This window comes from Panicum virgatum, chromosome 6N (genome assembly GCF_016808335.1).
Source record: "Panicum virgatum strain AP13 chromosome 6N, P.virgatum_v5, whole genome shotgun sequence".
NCBI classification, from domain to species: domain Eukaryota; kingdom Viridiplantae; phylum Streptophyta; class Magnoliopsida; order Poales; family Poaceae; genus Panicum; species Panicum virgatum.
The window spans coordinates 16,454,873-16,471,227 of record NC_053150.1 but is presented as its reverse complement, the minus strand read 5'-3'; the positions used below and the strand labels follow the sequence as shown (position 1 = coordinate 16,471,227).

The 16,355-nt window shown below is 44.1% G+C and overlaps 1 long non-coding RNA gene across 2 annotated transcripts; it reads right to left on the bottom strand.

Moving 5' to 3' along the window:
- Window positions 1-3,678: 3,678 nt before the first annotated feature.
- On the bottom strand, window positions 3,679-10,344 carry LOC120678895. Of its 2 annotated transcripts, none has more exons than XR_005676870.1 (3): window positions 10,068-10,344; window positions 4,136-4,400; window positions 3,679-4,034 (listed from the first exon to the last, which is right to left on the bottom strand). It is a non-coding gene; the product is annotated as an uncharacterized LOC120678895 (long non-coding RNA). The 2 variants fall into 2 exon arrangements; XR_005676869.1 differs by lacking the exon at window positions 10,068-10,344 and adding an exon at window positions 4,478-10,061.
- Between the last annotated feature and the right edge of the window lie 6,011 nt (window positions 10,345-16,355).

Sequence of the window (16,355 nt, the reverse complement as noted above, 5' to 3'; positions counted from 1 at the left end):
GGAGGATGTGCGTCGACTACACCGATCTAAACAAGCATTGCCCAAAGGATCCTTTCGGGCTACCACATATTGATCAAGTAATCGACTCTACAGCAGGATGTGTCCTATTATCCTTCCTCGACTGCTACTCAGGGTATCATCAGATTGCCCTGAAAGAAGAAGACCAAATCAAGACGTCCTTCATCACCCCTTACGGGGCATATGCCTACAAGACCATGTCTTTCGGGTTGAAGAATGCTGGTGCCACCTACCAGCGTGCGATACGGCTGTGCTTTGCTTACCAGTTACATCGCAATGTTGAAGCCTATGTAGATGATGTTGTCGTCAAGACCAAGGCCCAGGATCAATTCATTATTGACCTGGAAGAGACCTTCAATAGCCTCCGAAAATTTCGCTGGAAACTCAACCCAACCAAGTGTGTCTTTGGCATACCCTCTAGAAAACTACTTGGATTCATCGTCAGCAACCAAGGAATCGAGGCCAATTCAGAGAAGATCAACGCCATCATGGCCATGGACGCTCCAGCTACTATCAAGGACGTCCAGAAGCTTACAGGCTGCATGGCAGCCCTGAATCGATTCTTGTCCGGGCTTGGTGAACAGGGCTTACCTTTCTTCAAGCTCCTAAAGTGACAAGACAAATTCGAGTGGACTACAGAAGCCGCGGAAGCACTCGAGAACCTCAAGCACCATCTCCAGTCACCGCCGACTCTAACAGCTCCACTACCTGGCGAGGAACTGCTCCTCTACATCGCTGTGACTACTCATGTAGTCAGTGCGGCGATAGTAGTCGAACGCCCGGAGGAAGGCCACGCCTATGGCGTTCAGAGACCAGTTTACTTCATCAGTAAAGTACTCTCTGAATCAAAGGTTAGATATCCATCAATTCAGAAACTTCTATATGGAATTCTAATCACCTCCAGGAAGCTTCAACATTACTTCGACGAGTACAAGATCTCAGTAGTAACTAACTTCCCATTGGGGGATATACTCCACAATCGGGATGCCACTGGATGAATTTCAAAGTGGGCAGTGGAACTGGGAGCTTTGGAAATCAATTTCAAGCCAAGAACGGCAATCAAGTCACATGCACTAGTCGACTTCTTAGCTGAATGGCGGGAAAATCAAATCCCAGCGCCTCATAATGTTCTAGAGCATTGGGTAATGTACTTTGACGGCTCACTCAAACTCGACGGAGGCGGTGCAGGAGTTCTGTTCATCTCCCCCAAGGGAGAGCAATTAAAGTATGTGTTTCAAATCTTGTTCAAGGTCTCCAACAATGAAGCTGAATACGAGGCACTGCTACATGGCCTTCGACTAGCAGCCTCTCTCGGCATCAAGCGACTACTTGTTTATGGCGATTCTCTACTCGTCGTCCAGCAAGTCAATAAAGAATGGGACATCAACAAGGATACAGTGGACGCATACGTTGAAGAAATCAGAAAGCTCGAAAACAAGTTCTCAGGATTGGAAATCCACCACGTAGACCGCGACAACAATGTGGGAGCCGATGTCCTTTCCAAATTTGGATCTACTCGAGCAGCTATTCCACCTGGAGTTTTTGTCCATGAACTTCATCATCCATCAGTCAAGGTACAAAGCCAACAAGCCACTGACATGGAGGCCCTAGCCACAGTCAGAGAAGTACTGATGATCGAAGAAGATTGGCGGATCCAGTTTATTGACTTCATCAAGGAGTTTAAGCTTCCACCACATGTCGATCCTAAAAGTGCTGAAGCTGCCCGCATCATCAGGCGTAGCAAGGGCTTCGTCCTTGTCGGCGACAACCTATACAAGCGCTCTGCTTCTGGCATCCTCATGAAGTGTGTTACTCTTGAAGAAGGCAAAGACATCCTCAGAGAGATACACGAAGGAGTTTGCGGCAACCACGCCGCATCAAGGACACTAGTCAGCAAGGCTTACAGGTCATGCTTCTTCTGGCCAACAGCTGTTTTAGACGCAGAAGACCTTATCAGAAGATGCCCTGGCTACCAATTCTTCGGCAAAAAGACTCACGTCCCAGCACACAACCTGATAACAATCCCTCCATCAAGGCCGTTTGCCTGTTGGAGTTTGGACATGATCGGACCCTTAACCATAGCTCCAGGAGGATTCAATCATGTGCTGGTAGCAGTCGACAAGTTCACCAAGTGGATCGAGTACAAACCCATTGTCAAGATCTCATCCGATAGAGCAGTGAATTTCATCTCTGACATCATTCACCGGTTCAGATTTCCCCACACCATCATTACGGATCTTGTCTCTAACTTCACGTCACAATCTTTCTGGGATTTCTGTGATAACTCCTGCATCGAGGTCAAATATGCTTCAGTAGTACACCCTCGAGCAAACGGTCAAGTAGAGCGCATCAACGGCTTAGTACTCGACGGCTTGAAGAAAAGACTCTATGATGCTAACACCAAGAAAGCTGGCAAGTGGATTCAAAAACTACCTCATGTGGTCTGGGGACTGCGGACACAGCCTAGCAAAGCAACTGGACAATCTCCTTTCTTCCTCACTTATGGGTCAGAGGCTATACTACCCGCAGATATCATGTGGAAATCTCCAAGAGTAGAAGTTTATCAAGAAGGAGAAGCATATGAAGCTCGACAACTTGAGTTAGATTCAGTCGAAGAAGCCAGAATTAATGCTTTAACTCATTCGGCTAGATATCTTCAAGGAGTCAGGCGCTATCATGATCGCAACGTCCAGCAAAGATCTTTCAACATTGGAGATTTAGTATTACGAAGGATTCAAGATGAGACATGACTGCACAAGTTAAATTCCAGATGGGAGGGTCCTTTCATTGTAACCAAGGTTACAAGACCAGTATCATATAGAATCACTGATGCAGATGGCAATGAGGTACCCAATTCCTGGAATGTTGAGCACTTGCGCAGATTTTACCCTTGGTCCAAGTAACATGGTGATGTCAGAAGATCTCTTTAAAAAAGCAACGATTGTCATTAGCTTTTCGACTACATTAAAGGCAGTTTTCAATCTGGCAGCATCATCACTACTCTCCAAAAGGTTCATCCAACCAGGGTAATCTCTACAGATTCATACCGACCTGGATAACTTGTTCCGGATAGCTTACATAGTTATTCATCGGATAACTATACAAGCCACATTCTTGTCCCTAGTGTAAGGACACAACCTACTCGCTAGCTCGAGAAGGTATATGGATACCTTTACTAGTTTGTCCATCTTAGGTAGCTCGACGGAGTTCATCCTAGCAGGTCAACTATAAGGAACTCCAGCCTTGTGATAAAGGCAACACTACTCGCTTGCTCGAGTATATTATGGATACTACTACATTTTGTCCATCTTGGGTAACCCGACGGGGTTCATCCTAACCAATCAATCTTAGTAGTTACTCCAGTCTACAAGTTAGACACCCTATTGACAAGCTTGAATAGGTATTGGACATTTTTAAGATGGTTTCATCTTGGATAACTCGATGGGTTTCATCTTAACAGATCTATCTTAGAAATTACTCCAGTCCTTGGTCAGAACACCCAACTCGCTTGCTCGAGTAGTTTATGGATATCTTTACAGTTTTTTTGGTAGTCCGACGGGATTCATCCTAAATGATCAACTACAAAGATTACTCCATATGGGCATTCTACTCGATTGATTGAGTAATTTATACTTATCTTATGGTATCAGATCATGCTTCTGAAGACACACCAACAGGATAAAAGGTATATACAACGTCAAAATCTTACTGAAGATTACAAGACTTGTTACAAGAAGTTTACTCTGCCAAGTTATTCAAAATTTCCTCAGCGATCACTTCTGATTCTTTACAATAGTTCCGGAATGTCTCATCAGAACAATCGGGAGCTATTCCTTTAGTTATGGGAGCTAAATTAAACTGAGGCAAGTAAGACTTGACAACTCCTATCATGTGGGTCAGATAGTTCTTGGAGGTAGCCGTCATGACATCAAAGATCTTCTTGGGAGCCTCTACCAAGGACTTGCTATTCGACGACCCCTCTTCAGAATCGACCATGTCCACAATGACCTGAGCTGCTGTTACCAGTCGAGTATGGTCATTTGGAGAACGTGACGGAAGGATATTTCAGTGATTATTATTGACAAAGCAATATCAAGATAAAAAATCGAATACTCACAAGCTTGAGCAATCTGCAACTGTTCTTGAAGCTTTGAATTTTCTGCCTGGAGCTTTGATCTTTCTTCTTCGAGGCCCTTGATCTGACACTTCATGTCACAAAGTTCTAGATGATGCTTTCAGTTTGCTTCATACAGCTTGTTCCGAGCAGCAAGGGGTTCATCTAGTCGTTTGGCAATCAGGGCATTCTGCTGCTCCAAGATTTTCCGATTGTCAACAGTCTTATATAAAGCATGAGACTTCAGGAAGGACCGATTGGCGACATACTGTAACATACAAAGCAGAATTGGTCAGACATCACCAACTACTCGACGTAGGCAAATAATAGTAGAAGAAGGCTCACCTTGGTATATTTAAAGCTCCATTGCATATAGTCAGCGAGCTTCTTTATGTTGTCTACAGACAACAGCGGATCATCAAAAAGTTCCTTTCCTAACTCTTCTTGGGTTGACTGTGGCATAGATTGAAAGGGTACTAGTCGAATGGCAGGACCTCTCGATCCTTCACCTCCACTACTACTAGTTCCACCAGCATTGGAGGTACCTTTAGCAGCCGCAGGAGTATGTTCGGGTGCTTCAGGGTTTGGCTCATTTGATATTCTAGCCGTTTCTGCATCCGATATACTGGCAGTTGAGTTCTCGATCAACCCAATTACTAGTGACTCAGGGGCTAATCAAGTAGTTGTTTCTGGACCACTCTGTACCCAGTTGCTGAAATCTTGATCTGATCCTTCTCGTGTGCTGGGAGATATTGGATTCTAGACAAGCAGGACTCTAAATGAGAAAGTTGAGGCAAGCAGGATGAAATCAAAGAATATCAGACTCTTACTGGCCAGCATCGAGACGAGGAATCTTTCTCTGCAACAAAGCTCCAGGAGTTGCCTTCCGCTTCTTACTTTCATCAGAAGCAGCATCTACCGAAGTCGGAGGCATACAATACCATGACTTATAATATTTCCCCAAAAAAAGCAGAAAACTTGTCAGAAGATCAAAAACTTTAACTACAAGTACTGGGCAGTGTTTCCCAAACACTTACCCATGTATTCTCGGGAGGGTTCTTTGCCCAGAAGAGTGTTGGAAGCTTCAAAGACTTGTCGAAGTTGTCGAGTACTTTGCAGCATCTCTTGACTACTTCAGACTGAGCCATTGGTTTTGGCGACACTCTAGTGGGATCTTGTATACCTTCATATCTAAAGGCAGGATGTTTTTGAAGCTGGAGAGGCTAGACCCGACGGCTTACAAAGGAGAAGACCACATGATCACCGGTGACTCCTTTATTTTTCCAATGCGCAATGGCTTTGAGGATGCAATCAACTTGCTCGCCACCAGGTCCATTACTTGACCAGTTTTCTTGGACTTGGGGGGCACCAGGAACTCTTTCTGGAAGTGGAGATTCAAAGTTTCCGACATGAAACCAGAATTTCTTCCACTCGAGTCCTTTACCCGCTGGATCATACGCTAAGTACTCGTCCTGAGTTTCAGGGCGGAGTATCAGTTCACATCTGCCAACGACGGCAGGTTTGGTGGCATTCGGGACGGGAACAATGATGAAGAAATGTTGAAAAAGGTGAAAGTGGGGAAGAATACCAAGGAATGCTTCGCAAAAATGAGTAAAAATAGAAAGATGCAAAATAGATTGGAGAGTCAAATGATGCAATTGAATTCCCTAGAATTGTAGAAGAGTATAGAAAAATTCCGACACAGGAAGTGCAAGACCACGTTCCCCGATATCACAGAACACAACGGTCTCAAGGGTACCTTCCATAGGGTAATCTTCTCCTTCGCCTGCACGCCATTGGATCACGCCCTGAGTTTGGAGGAGACCCAAATTCTCCTGTTCTTGCACCACTGATTCAGATGTTTTGCTTTTGCGCCAACCAGTTGAAAGATTGGCAACTGCTTCGTCTTCAACCTTGGATTTGTCCTTTTTGGGAGCCATCTCAACGTCACGAGCTTAGGCTCGGGGGCTACGAGAGGGGCTACGAATGACACTCGGAGTGGGCAAGTATGGATCTGAATTTGACGGCGGCCAGGAGTTCAACGGGTAAAAACCTCACAAGGTACCAGACGAATTTATATGGTCTCTGATGGCAATTTTTTGAATATTTGGGAGATCAACGGATTCTTTCCTTTTCAGGAAAGTTTTCATTACTTATTCTGCCACGAGTTTTCTTTGATTCTTAAATCTAAATGGAGAGATTTAAATTCAAGACTCGGGTGCTGCGGGATATGTGTATCAGAGATTTATTTTTCAAATTTTTTGGAAAATAATAAAGCAAAAAGACTGAAGTGACCCTCAGCCTGATTCTGCGATTCAACCTAAGGCTCGGGGGCTACTCCATATGGAGCGCGAGTACTTCGTGCACCATATATGATCAAGATTTCGGGGCTTGAGCACCTCATAGCCTCGGAGCACCCAGAAGTACTTGGAGGACTACTCGTTGTATCTGAGGGAAGGCCCAGAAGACATTCTGACTACTTGAAGTACTCGAAGACGACCAGGCAAGTACTCGATGCCTGCAGGACTCGATGTAAGGATCACCGGGGTGTCCGACCCTAGAGGGGGAGGGGGTGAATAGGGTCGCTAATCGCTTTCTATCCTAGGACTCAATCTATTTGCATGAGATAAACCTAACACGTCCTACACATGCTAGTTATGACTAAGGTTTATCTATGCTACTCTCTACTTACCCCTAAAAGACTTGCAACCTATAGCCAATCCTAATCAAACTAACTAGGAAAGTAAGGGCACGCAAGATAGAGTAAATGCGGAAACGTAATACGTAAGTAAAGAGGTAAAGGAGAGAATATGCAAACTCCCAAGAGGACACAGTGATGTAACGTGGTTCGGCACAAAAGCCAACGTCCACGGGACACCGAGGCTCTTCCGATCACCGTCTTGCACTACACCACCAAGGCGCTGCCGGCAAGCAAAGGCAAGTGCACACAAGACACCGAGTCTCGTGCACCGCCACTGTCTCTCTCGGTCACCCGGCCGAAATCCACTACGGAGCTTCTCCACCAAGGAGGGGGTCTCCTCTTCCCCCGCATAAAGTGTCGTTGCCTCTCCACACCAAAGCGGAGGGTCACACGACGGATCACAAGATGCTTGCCGCAGCAAGGCTTTCACTCAAACTAGTTCTCTCAAGAACTAAGCCTAAACAAGCACTAAGCACTCTCACAAGTGTGCTTAAGCCTATATGATGTACAATGAAGCTCTATGGTGGTTGGAGATGATCTTGAACTCTTGTATGCTTCCTTGGTCTCCAGCACTCTGAAATGAGCCGTGGGGTGGCATATATATAGCCCACACACCCCAAACTAGCCGTTGGAAAAAAGGCTGACAAAAAGCGCTATCACCGGTTAAACCGATGCTCCCATTTTTGTCATCACCGGTTTAACCGGTGAGTGCATTTTCCAACAAGCCGTTATACTTCAACGGCTACCTCAATCGACCGACGTAATCAACCGATGCAGCGTCGGTTTAACCGGTGAGTGTAGTTGCTGAAAAAACTAACTTTCTGGACAACTGCACCGACGTTCACCAATATATAGCGTCGGTTCATCCGGTGTATAGATTTTGCCTCAGCTGCTGAGTTCATTGCACCGACGTATTCAACTTTCCTGGCGTCGGTTCAACCGGTGTTACCAAAAGCTCCAAGACATGCTCCAAGTCATTGCACCATCGAGATCTAGAGCAGTCGATCCCTACCTACAAACCTTACTGCTAAGGGTATCCCTGAGCAGGCTTGACGGTAAACACCGACAGTCATTGTACCCTGGGAGATCTCGGAGATGGAAGCCATTAGCAGTACCTTGGAGAAGCTTTCAATGTTTGGAGAAGACGCGGCTGGAAATCCGGAGGCGGCGGAACAGATGAGTTCTTGAGCAGAGAGAAAGATGGCCCGGATGTAGAACTGTGAAGAGGAAAGGGGGAAGAGTATGCTGACGTACTTATAAGGTGACCCCACCCCAGGATGGAGATTCCGGATTGGTGAGCCGTTTACACTGGATACGGGGAACGGCATGAAGCGCTTTTTAGACAACCGTTTGAAGGAAATAATTATGATTCAAAGGATAATTTTGGAGTAAAAGGATAATTCACTCCGAAACTGGGGGGTATGTATTGACACCATTTTTTGGCATGCGTAAAAAAGGAATAAGGAAGGAAATATCAGTCTGCGAAAATGGTGCTGGTTTGCAGGAAGAAGGGATCGGTCATGATTTCGTACCGATTAGGTGTCTCAGCATTGATGGACATATTTGGATTGAGACGACCTTGATTCGGAAAGTGGTATTTTGTTTATTACAATAGTTTTTGTTTCTTAAGATAGAAATCGTGCTTTGCCGTAATCGGCTAGGATTGTGTTAGCGTGGGGTATAAATATGAACTCCCCGCCTATTGTAAAGATCGATACACATCCAAACAAATAAATTTTACTACTTGCAATTTACTTTCTTGTCGGCGACTTCGCCACCCTTTTTCTTTTTCTGCGAGTTCTTTCAAGCTGATCAAGGACGCCTCACATTCGAGCGACTTGGTTTGCTGGTAGGTCTTCGTTTACCGAGTATATCTGAGCTTTAGCTTCCGGGCACATCGCTGTGGCTTCGTTCAGATCTATTCAAAATTTATCGAATTTATCTAAGCTTTGATCTCGAGCGCATCGCTGTTTTCTCGTTTAGATCTATTCACAAACTACACGGATTAGTGATCTGTTTAATTGGCTGTAAGCTCCTTTTTATCACGATAAACCTTATAAAGCTGATTAGATCAGTTGCAAGCTTAGCTTTGTCCAGATCCACACATTCGTTGGTTTGTACATTGTTACCTGACACGTGTCGGCTTGAGATCTAGCCAGCTAGTTGCATACCGGTATCGGCAGCTCTCTGTCGATTCCTTATAGATCGCTTTTATTGCACATTTTTTATACCCGATCTGTTGTCGTTTTCTGTATCGGCAGAGCTTTGCCGATATGGTGCATAAGAGTGATTCGGAAATCCAGCCGATACACTCTTTAATTTGACTGTTTGTTGTTTCCTTGTCAATTTACAGGTCAAATTGACTGGCACGTCTTGGTTTGAATCAAGTGCAGTCTGATCTTGGCGTACAGGGCTCTCGGGTTTGGTGTGTGATCATTTCGCGTCAACAGATTGTAGAAAGATTTTTTTTTGCCGGTCCAATCCCCATATTTGAGAAAAAGGTGTAAAGTTCTCCTTAACTAAGAAAAGTGTGAGTGAATGATTTGATCAACTAACCCCCTAGGCAAGTTTTATCAAATGTTGGCAAAAACCTAACTAAATGCTAATGATATAATCATCATAGATGCCTTGTATAATCCCTCACTGTAGATACTTTCTCTATCATCTGAGATTGAGGGTATTGTGATAATTTTTCAAGTTATGAGCTAGCTAAAAGCTACTCCAGCAGACTCTCAATACCACCTCTAATCCCAAAAAATTTCATGATGTTTGGACTGCTCCAATAGTCTCCCAAATAATCCCCATTTCCAATATTTTTTTGGGACGGAGGCTAGTAACACCCAACCCCCTTGTCCCGAAATAAAGGGAAAATCCCTCCTCTCCAATACGCCATCTCTATCCCTTTGCTTCTTAGGGGCCCACATGTCATTGGGGGTGAATGTATTATTAGGGTGGGATTATTAAGAGACTCTTGAAGCATATCTCCCAATAATCCTAAAAATGGTCTTAGAGCTCTTGTAATTCCACCTTATAAGGATATTGCTAGAATGTTCTAGGAAAGGGTTACCCTTATCCCAAATGATTCACAATTGTCTGATGAGGTATGCTAGTGTTTAGTAGTGGTACATGAGCTGAACAGGAACTAAATCTAGATTGGCCTCTGTACACTACTACGTGATAATGGATCGGACATCGACAAGGCTCTACTTCGAACAAAGTCTGGAGCAATTGCACCTTTGATGGATTGATGCCTGCGTGCCTCTGATGTCCCCCCTCTCTGCTGGAAGAGGGACGCCGCCGGCCCGAGTGGGCGGGTGGCCGAGCTCGTAATTCCCAGACTTGCTGCCGCCCCCGCAGGTCCGCCGACGACATGCGCGCCGCTCTCGTCGATGGAAGCCGCTCTGCGGTGGCTCTTTGCTTGGTGCGGTGCGCCGCCCTGGTCCCCGGACGAACGGGTGGCCGTCGCGTCGAGCTGAGAGGATGAAGAAGAGCAGCAGTTGGAATGGGCCGATGCCGGATATTGATTCCAGAGTGGGCCGAACAATTTCAACCCACAAATAAAACTAAACGTGCTGGGTCCCAAAAAAAAAATGTAAAATGCCTAAACGTGTTTCAGCATGATCTTGTTTACTAGTCTAGCACATGGAATACAAAACCGCTCGATAATCGCGATTATCGGTGAAATTTACCGTTACCGATGTTGACTGATATTGGTTTTCAATTGATTTTTCGATGGATTTCAATCCAAATTTTAAAAATTCAAAGAAATTTATAACTAGTGTGGAAAAAAATCTATAAAAAACTAGAGCCTCTCTATAGTCTAGAATGATGTCACATATTAAAAACAACCACCGTTTGCTTAGACAAAAAAATGTTTCCAATACTAAAGCCTGATAAATGATGCAAATCCATCGATAATCAATGCAAATCAGTTGATATTCAACAATTTTGGTTGATTTTCTATTTCCTTTCACCAACTTGACTAAATATGATGGGTATTTACTATATTGTTGTATATTATGCTACAAATGGATGGTTATACTGATAATTTGCAATGTAGATTAGTGTTAAATATTAGTGGTGGGAAGAAAGACTTCAATGTTGACTTGTTGTTAAATCAGTTAGGATACAATAGGCTTCAATGTTGACTATAATATGTATGCTTATACTAAAAAAACTATGTCTAACTGGTTTACATAATTATTATAAAAAAGTGTCCTTTATGAAAAATGGATGTTTTAAGTGCCTTTCTGTATGAATTATGGATGTGGTCATATGAGTCTGTTACCAATTTGCATAAAACTTGTGTCAATTTATGCTAATATGGACAATGTGGTTTGTATGGACTATGTACTTTTTTGTATTTATGTGCAATTTCATTTGGTGTATGCCTATTTGTGTGGTTTGCATAATTATACATAACATGGATATGTGTAATATGTATCTATAGTTTATTCAATTTATGTCCAAAATATATGTACATGTTTATTTCTAATGCAATTCTATCGTAAGCTACGTATGTATGTATAATTTACCTTATAAAATACCATACTTAACAAACCAAATAAAAATACTATAAAAATTTCTATTTTCCATCTGCTAAATACATTTCTCAGCCGAATTTTTGATAAATCGACCGATTTGCATCGATTATCAATGATAAATCATTGATTATCGATATTTGAATTTGACCTTCCTTATCAGTCGATTTTAGCGATATTTCACCGATTTTCAATCGATTATCGATACCGGAGGGCACTGATAAACCATGTATCAGTGATAATGTAAACCCTGGTCTAGCATGGACGCTTTGGAATAAAGTGAGAAAAATCGCTATAGAGCATCGTTTTCGTAGCAATTCAATCCGGATTTTAACCTTGAGCATTGCTTATGCAGAGATGGATTCTGTTACTGAAAGCTACTGATTCAATCATGGGCGCCGAGCTTCAGTCCAAGAACAGTTTCTGTCTGACATTGGCGAACTTCCGATGAAATCTGCAGTTTATGCTTTGCTGTAATAGGACCACCATTCCTTTTGTTTGGCGTTCAGTGTAGACTGGTGTCCCAGTGGCGTGGGTTGGTGGTGCGTTGTAGTTAGTAGTATTGCTTTCAATATAAAGAAGAATTATCTCCCTTAAAAAAAGAGAGAAGAACAAATCCTAGAGAGATCTCTGCGATTTAAAAACCGACTGAAATGTTGAGGAAAACTGCAGTTGTCGGCGGCGGAGAAGAAGGGCCTACGGATCGGCACGAGTGCGAAGTTGGTTTCTACCAATGGTGGGCTGCTGCAGGCATTTGGCAAGGTGATGTCGTAGAAGTTGATCCATTCGAAGACAGTGGAGCAAGCATTGGGAAGGGTTTGGTGCCCGATCAAAGGCATCGGGTGCAAAGCCCTCGGTGAGAATAAGTGCTTGATTACCTTTCTTCAGGAATAAGGAAAGTGTAAGGCGTCGGATGAGGGTCCTTGGATGATCTCAAAGGAAGTGGTAGTTGTAGCTGGTACTACTACAAAAACGATTTATAGCAACGCTCCGGTTTTTTTAGGAGCGGACCTAAATTTTGACCCGTTGCTACAAATAGCCGTAGACACTGTAGCAATTCACCCGCCCCCATTTGTAGGGGCGGCTCACCCTTCGGCCGCCCCTGCAAATGGACGCCATTATTAGGGGCGTACAAATGGTGTTTTTAGGGGCGGTTCACCCCTCTCCCAGCCCCCCGCCCGCCCCTAAAAATGGACTAATTTATAGGGGCGGCCGGGGTAAGCCGCCCCTAGAAACACCATTTGTAGGGGCGGCTCACCCCCCCCGGCCGCCCCTATAAATGGTTGTAAGGTTTTTTTTTTGTTTTTTCGGATCCAATGAAGCTCTCTTGCCTCTCACTTGATTTAGAGCTCGATGGTGTGGATTAGTCATAGTTCATGTGAATACCAAGACTGTGGAGAGCACATACTTTTGAACCCTTACTGGAGGTGGATCTTCATAATTTGTTAGGGCTAGGTGAATCCTCTCTAACAACTTAGCACTAGCCACACAAGTCTGAAGGCAGTTAAATTGCCATCTTGGATCCCATGAGGGCCAACACTTCTTGGTAAGAGGGAAGGGATCAAATATTGTCTTTGGAGTTATCAGAAGTATAGGTGACCCATTCACGAGTGGCAGGTTGTGTATGTAGCCTCTCTTTCTGGCAGCGGCACAGGAGTACTTTGAGTCTACAAATTCTAGAAGTATGGTGGCCAAATAGCCGGTCCATGTGGCAATCTGTTGTTCACTGACCTTAACCCGTTCGACAAATTAAAACCAACCATTGGTTTTGGGAGATACATTGGCTCATCATCCGAAGATTTAACATAAGTTCACATCTACACGAATAGTGTGCAATACATAGTCACAACTCACAAACTACACATAGAGATAGAAGAGTTAACAAAAGTTGAATTGCATGCCTACATTACATCATCTAACGAATATTATTCCGAAGCAAGAGGTAGTCAACATACTTAACATCGCCAATCTTGTACCCTAGGGCATCGTCAATGAAAATCAATGCACGGATAAGTGCACTGTCCTTTGCTTCACTTCTACGAGGAAGTGCTTTGCCATAGATGGTGAACATTGGTTCTGCGGTAGGATCTAGCGTGGTTCAAAATTGAAAAGAACCCTGGTAGAGACGTTCCCTTGTATGTACCGGTCCCTTCTCAGTGTTGTAATAACCCAACTGCTCAACGGCTTGACATAAAAATTCTTCTAAACTCATCGTCGCAAAGGTGTTACCAAATATATCTTGCAATGGAGATGGAAGATAAATTTTACAAAAGTGCTTTGATTAACAAAATTCACATACTATGTCATGTAGAAACTATCATAATTCTTTAAATTAACAAAATTCACTTACCATGTCATGTAGATTTTCTCGTGAAAGGCTCTCACAGAGACATACAATATCATGTTGATTCCGTCGAAGTGCTTTGATTTTAATCCATGACAAATCTGGAATCAGATAACCATAGCTCTCAAGTTCCAGAAGGCAAGCTTTTATGGCAGTTCTTTCATATAAGTCATATGAACTGGTGATTCCTTCCCACTAGCTACTATTGCCATCATGGTACCTGGATCTTGTCTTAATGGTATCTCGAAAGAGATTGTCATTTTTTTGAATTGTAAGCGTTCTGTGGTTTCCACCTATAGAGGTGTACCACCTAGGCATTGTAGTACTTCAGTAAGCCATTTAAAATAATCGATCTGCTGCATTAGAGGCAACAAAACATTAATAAGTATCAACCATTCTTATTAATCAAGCCAAAAAAGGCTCATACTCAAATGATGGGTCTTACTATGCTTGGAGCTGTAATGTTCTGTTGAGAACATGGCCTCGGTCTAGCCCTGTTGACTCTGCTGAAAATGATGCTAGGAGGGCGAGCCAGCAGCAAATGGTAATCCTGATGCGGAACACCACCACCAAAGCCACCACTTTCCATATGCCTTCATAGAAAAATTATGCATATTTCAGACATACAAATAACATGTGTTCAATTCTCAAATTTCCAAGCTAATTTCAATATCTAAATTTGCTATTCCCATACTAACTACATTTATTATTGTCTAACTAATTAACTAATTTCAGTAACTACATTTCTTATTCTCAAACTACTTAGCTAATTACAATAACTGCATTTCGTATTCTGAAACTAAATTTCTAATTTCACTAACTAAATTTCTTATTGCCAAACTAATTAGTTAATTTAATTACACTAACTACATTTCTTATTCTCAAATTAAATATCTAATTTCACTTACTAGCCAATGTTACACATAAAAAACATTAAAAGTAAATCAAGAATCTCACCTTAGTTCAAATCCGGAGCTGAAGATCCGGATCGCGGGCGCCAGATGAGCGTGACGATGGGCGGCGGAGGAGGACGACCATGGGCGGCGGAGGAGGCGCGGGTCCGGCAGGGCGGGGGGAGGCGTGCGGGCGTCGGTCGTGGAGGGCGAAGGAACGACGCGGCGGGTCGGGCGTGGGAGGGGCCGCGCGGGCGAAAGTGGCGGCGGTCGTGGAGGGCGACCGCGCTGGAGGACCGCCCCTAGAAATCGCTTTGTAGGGGCGGGTGATGCCCCCGCCCGCCCCAACAAATATTTTCTCAATTGTTTCTGAAAAATCATTTAATTTTAAAAAATAGCAAACAACATATAAAAACAATGAAATTTTCAACATTAGCATATAACAACCTGTGCCTCTGGTGAAAAATACCGAAAGGACAATTTAGATTTTTTATTGTTTGAATGTGTGGAAACGACAGAGTTGCTCTTAAATTTATGAGAGAGTAGTGACTTAGTAGAGGCTAATGTTTTAACATATTTTCTTATTACATACTGTGCAATGTAGGTTTATTAATTTTGCTATATTTGACACATCAAAATATGCGTATGGTAAAAATTTCAGCATTTTTTGTTAATGTTTACTATATTTTCTGATTTAGAAGAATTTCCGGAATAAATTTCGAAAACTATTTTTAGGGGCGGGCGTGGCCGCCCCCGCCCCTACAAATTGAGCTCCTATAAATATCTAAGGACTTAGAAAAATTTTCACACTCCCCTGGCGCGCGCGAGAAGATGCTGGAAGGCTGCCAAAAATTTCCATGCTCCCCTGCCGCCGCTCCGTCCGCCACACCACCGTCCGCCGCCGCTCCACCTTCGCCGCCCCCTCCGCTGCCCCCGCCAACCCCGCGCCGCCCCCTATGCCACTCCCTAGCTTAGATGCGGTGTGCACTTCCTCCGCCGCCTCCGCCGCGCCCGCCTCCTCCTCGCCGCCCCCTCCGTCCCCGCGCCGCTCCCTCCTCCGCCACCCCCTCGTAGATCCATCGCCTCCTCGCCGCCGCATCCGCCTCCTCCCCACCACCTCCTCCGCCGCCGCCTCCCCGCCACCTCTTCGCTACCTCCTCCGCGCCACCTCCTCCCCTCCGTGTCCGGATCCTCCCGCCGCTGCTACCCCAAGCCACGGCGCCACCCCATCCTTAGGTGACTAACCGATGGCACATGTCAACTATGAACACTTGACAATCTTTGAGGAACAACAGTTCAACTTCCACGCCCAGGTTTTTGCCGGCCTCTTAATAATTACTAAGTTTCCTCCATGTCCGCATAATCAAGTAGAAGTCCACCATTCTGTCAGTCGCCGCGAGCTACTGCAAGTGTTAAGGGAAAACACTGGGATAGAGCTTCCGCTAGCAAATGTCTTACGTTTGTTCGGTGATTATGTGCTTCTAACCCGAACATTCGAAGAAGCCACTCGCATCATGAGTTGTCAATACATCCAAGTTGACAACCGTGTCCTTGCGATCCTAGGATGGACGCCCGACTATGGTTCCACTACTTTATTCTTGGATGAGTCTAATCCAGTAGAGCACCAGATAGAAGGTAGACAACAACGTCCAGAAGGAAATAACGTACCACTCAGTCTTCTCATATCTGGAATGCCACCACAATTATTTATGCAGTGTCACACGATATTGCATAGAATCTTGGC